The following is a 9187-nucleotide window of genomic DNA, read 5'->3' as shown; positions in this document are numbered from 1 at the left end:
AAATATGAATAAAATAAAATATTTCATAGAGGCTGTACATTATCTGATCCCGGACCATTCTTCACAGACTCAACCACAGCACAGATACCGACAGTGTCTCTCCCTCACTCCCGTTTCCTGCCCTGATGGTGCAGAAAGCCCCTCTCAAAGCTGCACATTCGACTGGTTTCAGTGGATCCGCGGGAGATCTTTAAAGGATCCAGCAGCGTCGCCTCGGATAATAATCATAGATCGTCACCATATTTCACACACCGCATCAACCCCGCCCATTTCAGTCGAAGTCGTCTTAATTTCCACCAAGCAACCTCCCCAGCACTGAAAATTAACTTTTATAAGTGTGGAATCTCATTTCTTCAGATATAAATTGTTGTTGAAGATTTTTTATATTGTAAAAATGTTTTTACTTTTGTCTCTATCTTTTCTATCTCTTAATCCAACATTTATTTTCCTCTCTTTATTTCTCTTTCTGTGCCTGATTGGACATTGAATTCCTTGTTCTCACTGACTCTTCCTGGTTCAGATTCTGCGCTGCTCATTAACGATTCTTCAATCAATTAATTATGGGGTAGGGCGGCACAGTGATTATGTTACTCGACCAGTATTCCAGAGGAAAGGTGGAATGGTGGGGAGAAAATTGTCCAGTGCTTGCTGCTGGAGAGGTTTGCCTTGAGGGGGCAGCGATGAATCGCCATTGCAGTGCTGGTCCCGCCACAAACTGTTCCTCAGCTGCAGACTTCATGATGATCTGGAGACCTGAGCTCACAATCCCACCACGGCAGATGGTGGAAGGATTAAAATCGGGGATGTGTAAGAGCCCAGAATTGGAGGAGTGCAGAGATCTCAGAGGGTGTAGGGCTGGAGAAGGTTACAGAGATAGGGGGAGGCGAGTCCATGGAGGGATTTGAAAACACGGACGAGAATTTGAAAACTGAACTGTCGCCTGAAGGTAGCCAATGTAGGTGAGTGAGACCCGGGGTGATGGGTGAACGGGACATGGTGCGAGTTAGGATACGGGCAGCAGAGGATTGGATGAGCTGAAGTTTATGGAGGGAGGAAGATGGGAGGCCTTCCAGGAGTACATTAGAATCGTCAAGTCTGGAGGTGACAAAGGCAAGGATGAGGGTTTCAGCAGCAGATCAGCTGAGGCAGAGGCGGAGTCGGGCGATGTTACGAAGGTGGAAGTAGACCGTCTTGGGCAGAAGCTCATCTCGGGGTCAAATACCAAGGTTGCAAGCTGTCTGGTTCAGTCTCAGTGGCCAGGGATTGGGATGAAGTCGGTGGCTCGGGAACGGAGTATGTGGCGGGGACCAGCACCGCAATGGTGATACATCACTGCCCTCTCAAGGCTACTTGCAAACCCCGTCCAGCAGCAATATTGGAAGAACTGGACAATTTTAACTCCACCATTCCATTATGGCCCGGCCTTTTCTCATCCACACCTTCAGCATCTACACTTTCCCGCTGCTGAGCAGCCAATCACACAGCTGCTATCAAAATTTATTTTACAACAGCTGGGACAAGAGGGAACCAGATTCCACCGCGATTCACACTCGGATCGCTAGATTCAAAGTCCAGAGTGCTCACCATTACACCATGGAGCCCTCAGACACTATTTCAAACCCAATTCGCTTTTTTTCAAACTCACCTGCCATTCACAGCTGCTGAGTATTTTCAGCAAATTCTGTTTTTATTTCAAACTTCCAGCATCCGCAGCATCTTGTCTTGTGTTAGAAAAGCAAATGGAATCCTGGGCTTTACAGACAGAGGCATAGAGGGCAAAAGGAAGGAAGTTATACCAAACCTTTGGAGTATTGTGTGTAATTCGGGCACTGCGCTTTAGGTCGGATGCGAGAATCAGTTCCGTGGAGTCGTGGAGAAGAAGAGGCTGTTCTCCTCAGAGCAGAGATGATAAGGGGAGATTTTGTCGACGTGTTCAATGTCATGAAGAGTTTTAATAAAGTAAACAAGGAGAACATTTTCCAGCGGCAGAAGTGTTGCTAACGAGAAAACACATATTAAAGTGATTGGATAAAGTATCAGTAATAAGGTTCTCTCGGGCTTTTGTTGGCCGATTTACTGGTAAACCTGGGAATTGAGGGGAAACTGGTTCATGGTTTGTAACACAAGCAGTGCGCGGGGTCAGACCGGCCCGGCTAGCTCAGTCGGTAAAGCCTGAGACTCTTAATCTCAGGGGCGGTTTGTGTTTCAAATTATTGGGCTGGTTTCACAGTCGATCCCCAGCTCTAAATCCCCCGGCACCTCTCGGTCAATGACTCTTTCAAAAAATGCGATTCAACAATATTATCAGGAAATCTGAAGTGTTTATAAACACCGGAAGCTGACACACCAGGGAAGACCTCGCAGTGTTGGACACAGAGTGAAATACACTGAAGTGTTTATAAAAAGTTACAGAACACAACACGTTTGTAAAATTCCCCGTTGTTTTCTCGGCCCTGATGGGTTGTGAAGGGGGAGACGGGCCGAAGGCCCACTGAGCCGCACTGACCCCGAGCCGAGGTGAAATTAAAGTCAGTTCAATCTTTAGCAGCGGGCGGCTGGAGAGAGACAAGATTCCGGAATCAAGGAGAGATTTTCTTATTTTGTTGCATCACATTTATATGAAACACTCATTGACCGAGCTGGGAATCGCCTTTAAAATCAGCCCAAAAATTTAAAACGCAAACTCCCCACCGTGGGGATGAAGTATCCTAAACTGCACCGACTGGGCTAGCCTGACTGGTCTGTCGCAAGGACCCTGCCTGTGCTCAAGTTTCCTATCAATTACCCGGTTTTATCAGTAAATTCACCAGCAAAAGCCCGAGGGAAACTTAATATTGATTCATTGTCCAATTACTTGAATAGAAAGCGAGCGGAGGAGAAGGATTGAGAGCTTTTAGTGTGGGACAGAAGTGATGTTGTTTGACGGAGAAGCAACACAATCTCAATCAGTGCAGAGAGGTGAGTCAGCGGGTCATCTTCTCCCTTAAAACATCCTTCTGACTCGCGGCTAACAAACTGAGCAGAGGTTTTGGGACTGTAGCAATTATCACGCTCGCCTTACACCCGAAATGCCCCCGGCTCCGCTCCAGGACGGAATGAATGATATTGGATCTTGCTCCAGGGGAACCCCCAGGGGCGAGTTTCTTTCCCTGTGTGGAAAATTGCCCAAGCATGTCCTGTCTACTAAAGCAGGACAAATCCGACCCGGCCAATTAACGTCCCATCAGTCTACTCTCAATCGTCAGCAAAGTGATGGAAGGTGTCGTCGAGAGTGCTATCAAGCAGCACTTACTCAGCAATAACCTACGAACTGACGCCCAGTTTGGGTTCCGCCAGGTTCACTCAGCTCCTGACCTCATTACAGCCTTGGTCCAAACATGGACAAAAGAGCTGAACTCAAGTGGTGAGGTGAGAGTGAATGCCCTTGACATCAAGGCAGCATTTGATCGAGTGTGGCATCAAGGAGCCCTTGCAAAACTGAAGTTAATGGGAATCAAGGGGAAAACTCTCCATTGGTTGGGATCATACCTAGCACAAAGGAAGTTGGCCGTGGTTGTTGGAGCTCATTCATCTCAATCACATGACATCACTGCAGGAGTTCCTCAGGGCAGTGTCCTAGGCCCATCCATAGAAACATACAAACATATAAGATAGGAGCAGGAGTGGGCCATTCGGCCCTTCGAGCCTCCTCCGCCATTCAATGAGATCATGGATGATCATTCAAATTCAGTACCCTGTCCCTGCCTTCTCCCCATATCCCTTGATCCCTTTAGCCTTAAGAAATGTATCCAACCCTTTTTTGAATATATTTAATGAACTGGCCTCCACCGCCCTCTGTGGCAGAGAATTCCATAGGTTCACCACTCTCTGGGTGAAGAAATTCCTCCTCATTTCAGTCCTAAATGGCTTACCCCTTATCCTTAGACTATGACCCCTTGTTCTGGACTCCCCGGCCATCATAAACATCCTTCCTGCATCTAGTCTGTCCAGGCCTGACAGAATTTTATAGGTTTCGATGAGATCCCCTCTCAATCTTCTGAACTCCAGTGAGTATAATCCCAATCGACACAATCTCTCCTCATACGTCATTCCTGCCATCCCAGGTATCTGCCTGGTGAATCTTCGCTGCGCTCCTTCCATGGCAAGAACGTCCTTCCTCAGGTAAGGCGACCAAAACTGCACACAATACTCAAGGTGTGGTCTCACCAAGGCCCTGTACAACTGTAGCAAGACATCCTTGTTCCTGTACTCGAACCCTCTTGCTACAAAGGCCAACATACCATTTGCCTTCTTAACCGCCTGCTGCACCTGCATGCTTACCTTCAGCGACTGGTGCACAAGAACACCCAGGTTTCTTTGCACTTCCCCTTCTCCCAATCCATTGCCATTCAAATAATAATCTGCCTTCCTGTTTTTGCTTCCAAAGTGGATAACCTCACATTTATCCACATTATAGTGCATTTGCCATGTTTCTGCCCAATCACCCAATCTGTCCAAATCGTACTGGAGTTTCACGACATCCTCCTCACAGCTTACCCTCCCACCCAGCTTTGTGTCATCTGCAAATTTGGAGATACTACATCCAATTCCCTCGTCCAGATCATTAATATATATTGTGAACAGCTGGTTTCCTCGGACCGATCCTTGCGGTACCCCACTAGTCACTGCCTGCCACTTGGAAAACAACCCATTTATTCCAAGTCTTTGCTTTCTGTCCGTCAACCAATTCTCTATCCAAGTCAATACCTTTACCCCAATCCCATGTGCCTTAGTTTTGTACGCTAATCTCTTATGTGGGACCTTATCGAAAGTCTTCTGAAAGTCCAAATACACCACATCCACTGGTTCTCCCTTATCTATTTTAACAGTTACATCCTCAAAAAGCTCCAGTAGATTAGTCAAGCATGATTTACCTTTTGTAAATCCATGTTGACTTTGTCCGACCCTGTCACTGCTTACCAAGTGCTCTGCTATTACATCTTTGATAATAGATTCTAGCATTTTCCCCACTACCGATGTCAGGCCTACCGGTCTATAATTCCCCGCATTTTCTCTACCACCTTTTTTGAATAGCTGGGTAAAATTAGCTACCCTCCAATCCATGGGTACTGTTCCAGAATCTATCGATTTCTGGAAGATGATCAGCAATGCATCTATAATTTCCAGGGCCACTTCCTCAAGTACCCTGGGATGTAGATTATCAGGCCCTGGGGATTTATCGGCCTTCAGTCCCATCAATTTTCCTAACACCATTTGCCTACAAATACTGATTTCTTTCAGTTCCACCCTTTCATCAGGCCCTATGATCCCCGGCATCTCAGGGAGGTTATTTGTGTCCTCCTTTGTGAAGACAGAACCAAAGTATGAATTTAGTTGGCCCGCCATTTCTTTGTTTCCCATTATAAATTCCCCTGATTCTGACTGTAAGGGACCTACGCTTGACTTCACCAATCTTTTTCTCTTCACATATCTATAAAAGCTTTGACAGTCAGTTTTTATGTTCCCTGATAGCTTACTCTCATATTCTATTTTCCCTTTCTTAATTAATCCCTTTGTCCTCCTTTGTTGAATCCTAAACTTCTCCCAAACCTCAAGATTGTTGCTTTTTCTGGCCAATTTATATGTTGTCTCCTTGGATCTTATGCTATCGCTAATGTTCATTGTTAGCCACGGTTGAGTCACCTTTTTTGTTTTATTTTTATGCCAAACTGTGATGAACAAATTCTGTAGCTCATCCATTCGGTCTTTGAATGTTTGCCATTGCCTATCCACCGTCAAACCTTTGAGTGCTATTCCCCAATTAATCCTACCCAACTCGCTCCTCAGACCATCGTAGTTTCTTTTATTTAAATTGAGGACCCTAGTCTCTGAGTCAATTACTTCATTCTCCATCTTAATGAAGAATTCGATCATATTATGATCGCTCAGACCCAAGCGGCCTCGTACAACAAGATTGCTAATTAATCCTTTCTCGTTACTTAATACCCAGTCTAAGATGACCTGATCTCTGGTTGGTTCCTCGATATATTGGTCCATGAAACCATCCTGTAAACACTCCAGGAATTCCTCCTCCACAGTATTGTTACTAATTTGGTTGGCCCAATCTATATGTAGATTAAAGTCACCCATGATGACTACTGTGCCCTTATTGCACGCTTCTTTAATTTCCCTTTTAATGCCATCCCCAACCTCTGTCTTACTGTTGGGAGGTCTATATACCACTCCCACAAATGTTTTTTCCCCTTAGTATTTCTCAATTATACCCATACAGATTCCACATCATCAGAGCTAATGTCCTTCATTGCAATTGTATTAATCCCTTCTTTAACCAGTAATGCTGCCCCACCTCCCTTTCCTTTTTGCCTATCTTTCCTGAATATCGAATACCCCTGGATGTTGATTTCCCAGTCTTGGCCATCCTTGAGCCACGTTTCCGTAATCCCAACCAAATCATGTTCGTTTACCTCTATTTGCGCAGCCAATTCATCCACCTTATTACAAATGCTCCTCGCATTTCAGCTGTTTTAACAATGACCTTCCCTCCATCATAAGGTCAGAAGTGGGGATGTTCGCTGATGATTGCACACTGTTCAGCGCCATTCAAGACTCGTCAGATGCTGACGCAGTCCGTGTCCATATGCAGCAAGACCTGGACAACATTCAGACTTGGGCTGACAAGTGGCAAGTAACATTCGCACCACACAAGTGCCAGGCAATGACCATCTCCAACAAGCGAGACTCTAACCATCTCCCCTTGACATTCAATGGCATTACCATCGCTGAATCCCCCACTATCAACATCCTGGGGTTACCATTGATCAGAAACTGAACTGGACCAGCCATATAAATACTGTGGTTACAAGAGCAGGCCAGAGGCTACGAATTCTGCAGCGAGTATCTCACCTCCTGACTCCCCAAAGCCTTTCCACCATCTACAAGGCACAAATCAGGAGTGTGATGGAATACTCTCCACTTGCCTGGATGAGTGCAGCACCAACAACACTCAAGAAGCTCGACACCATTCAGGATAAAGCAGCCCGCTTGATTGGCACTCCATCCACTACCTTCAACATTCACTCCCTCCATCACCAGCACACTGTGGCTGCAGTGTGTACCATCTACAAGATGCACTGCAGCAACTCACCAAAGCTCCTTCAACAGCACCTTCCAAACCCGCGACCTCTACCACTTAGAAGGACAAGGGCAGCAGATGCATGGGAACATCACCACCTACAAGTTCCCCTCCAAGCCACACACCATCCTGACTTGGACCTGTTTCGCCATTCCTTCACTGTCGCTGGGCCAAAATCCTGGAACTCCCTTCCTAACAGCATTGTGGGTGTACTTACACCATATGGACTGCAGCAGTTCAAGAAGGCGGCTCACCACCACCTTCTCAAGGGCAATTAGGGATGGGCACTAAATGCAGGCCTAGCCAGCGACTCCCACATCCCATCAACGTTCATCAGCAAACTCAGAATGACAAATAAATAGAAAGATGTGTTTCTCAGCCCCGGTGGCAAAGGTGCAATGGATGTTAATCCAAATAAATCCCCCGTGAGATTCAGTGTGCATCGGCTTCCTTATAAAGTTTGTATTTGAAATGTGCGAGAAAAGCGTAAAATTATGAAAATATTCCGATGGCCCGTACAGGGATCGGACCTGCGACCTTGGCGTTATTAGCACCACGCTCTCACCAACTGAGCTAACCGGCCACAATGCGCTCGTGGGCAGGCTCAAACCCAGGCTGCGAGGTTGTCTTTCAGGCTGACACTGGCTGACCAATTTACTGCACAAACTTTGAACACACCACATCGCTTAAACATTGTTCCTATATACAACTAGGCAGTGTGTAAATCGAAAGTAACTGTAAAAGAGCTCTTTAATCTAACAAACCTCATTCTAAAAATGATTATCGCACCACCGCTGAACAGCCCCTCCCTCAGTCCCGGAATAAAAACAGTCGGCGAGACCCCGACTAGATTCGAACCTGCAGCGAGCGGTTGGAGCAGGATCTCATGAGTAAAATGTGGTTTTCACTCCCATTTCCTTTGGGAGACGCCCGTGCGAGAATTGAAAATTGCTCCTGATTCGCTCCTCTTATAGTGAAGGAGGTGAATATAATTAAAACCTGCCGAAACACGGGATCGAAACAGGGACATTTAAAACGCTCTCCCAACTGAGCTATTTCGGCTTCACAGCAAATTAAATATTCTGTCATTCTTTCGGAGGATTTTCTAACCCCGGGAGGAATTGCCCCTCTCGCTCATTCCTCACTTCGGGCAATGTGACCCGACCAGGTCTCGGAGCTCAGGTTGTGTTAATGTAAAGCTGGAGTGTTGATAAAGATACAAAGCTAACACAGCACGGGGGACCTCACCGTGTTGTACACAGCGTGAAATGCACTGAAATGTTCAAATAAAGTTACAGAGCAGAACACATGTGTAAAATTCCTTGTTCTTTTCTCCGCACTGATGGGTTGTGAAGGGAGAGACGGCCGAAGTCTCACTGAGCCGCTCTGATCACGAGACAAGGTGAAATTATATCAAATTCAATCTTCAGCAGCGACATGCTGGAGAGAGATCAGAGTCCCGAATCAAGAGTAATGTTCGGATACTAATGTTGAATCTCATTTATATCAAACTCTCCTTGAATTCTCTGCTGGGGGATTCAGAGCTGGGGATCGCCTGTGAAATCAGCTGAAAACATTGAAATGACAACCTCAGTCCCTCCGACAATGAAGGTTACATTTTTTAATTTGCACAAGTAAACAGAGTCTGGACAGTTGCTATCTTGCTCTCTGTGACCTGAGGTTTTATCTCGGTAATCTCTGGCTTTAGTATATGTTGTAATCAATCGTTCAGCCAGTCCCTGTGGCGCAATTGGTTAGCGCGTTCGGCTGTTAACCGAAAGGTTGGTGGTTCAAGCCCACCCAAGGACGGTACATTAACTTTTTCCAGGTTTTCAAAATGTGTATTTTGGCTGCAAGATCGTGGGTTAAACTGTAGCACTGGGTACAATGTCGGTGAGTATGAGATCATCCACTGGGATCCGAGAAAGCTATTCCGTAACATTTTCTTAATGGTGACAGACTAATCGGAACATGAGGAGCCCATTCAGCCCCTCAGCCCTGTTCCTTCACTCAATTAGATCCTGGATAATCTGTATCTGAGCTGCATTGGCCCGC

The 9187-nt window shown here is 46.1% G+C and overlaps 1 non-coding gene across 1 annotated transcript; it reads left to right on the top strand.

The window, feature by feature from the left end:
* Positions 1–8867: 8867 nt before the first annotated feature.
* trnan-guu (transfer RNA asparagine (anticodon GUU)) lies at positions 8868–8941 on the top strand. Its single transcript has one exon. It is a non-coding gene; the product is annotated as a tRNA-Asn (tRNA).
* The last annotated feature ends 246 nt before the right edge of the window (positions 8942–9187 follow it).

The sequence above is a fragment of the Somniosus microcephalus genome, unplaced genomic scaffold (genome assembly GCF_052327205.1).
Source record: "Somniosus microcephalus isolate GS21.2 unplaced genomic scaffold, FLI_Smic_1.0 unresolved_chr4, whole genome shotgun sequence".
Taxonomy (NCBI): Eukaryota; Metazoa; Chordata; class Chondrichthyes; order Squaliformes; family Somniosidae; genus Somniosus; species Somniosus microcephalus.
The sequence above is the reverse complement of the archived record's forward strand: the minus strand, read 5'-3'. Positions and strand labels throughout refer to the sequence as shown.